Source organism: Gavialis gangeticus, unplaced genomic scaffold (assembly GCF_001723915.1).
Source record: "Gavialis gangeticus isolate Ggan-Ray unplaced genomic scaffold, GavGan_comp1, whole genome shotgun sequence".
Classification (NCBI taxonomy): Eukaryota; Metazoa; Chordata; order Crocodylia; family Gavialidae; genus Gavialis; species Gavialis gangeticus.
In genome coordinates, this window is record NW_017728992.1 from 35814982 (window position 1) to 35815896 (window position 915).

Sequence of the window (915 nt, forward strand, 5' to 3'; positions counted from 1 at the left end):
GGAGGAGCCACCCTGTGCAGCTACCTCGCGCCCGCCTTACGCGAATGCCAGCGCAAACGCTCATTAGCTTGAGGTTATGACACGTCCTACCTGCCTTTCACCAAGGGATCATTGTTCCTTGCATTTATGGGTCTGCTGCACTGCCAGCAGTCCCACCAGGTCTTTCTACCCTGGCAGGGTGCAGTTTTCATGGTCATACCCAGGACCTGAGGCCTCCTTCTTCCCCATAGCCCCAGTCCTATACCTCCAAGTTCATCCTGGCAGGGGAATGAGCTCAGCAGGGACATGTTCTTCCCCTGTTCACTGGTGATGCAGTTAGTACTCCCTGCAGCTGAGAGCGGGGCATTACTCAGCTTTTAAACAATTCAAAGAAGGAAACTGATGCAGACAGAATGAGGAGGGTGGCACTCAGTCTATCTCCAGGTGGAGCTTGGGGAACCCCAGTAGCGGGAGGTTCACCTTTAGGAACACCAGCTGCTCCACCAACGTAGGATCCAAGGAGGTATGGTGGGGTTTCACAACATCCTCAGCAATGCTCTCACCCTCTCATTTGGAACACTAGTTGGTGGACAGGACAGGTATTGCTGGGCAACCGTGGCCAGATCCTGCCACATCTGCCTGTGGTTTGCCCAGTAGGCCAAGGGGTTGCAGTCCAGTGGCTCCACATCCTCAGGGAGATAGGTAGCCACTGAAGCCTTGGCACTACCTGCCCAAGGCTGGGGTCTGGTACGTTTGGACACCAGCATTGAAGCCATTCCCATGGCCCACATTGGCAGTGGCTGGCATAGAGGAAACTGGCTGGCGATGATGCTGGTGCTGGGAGTGCTGGCACAGGAAAGTGGATCCCCCTCTTCCATATCCCCTCACCTCTGCACTTTGGCCTCCCTGACTTTGTTCACCAACACCTGTGTTGAG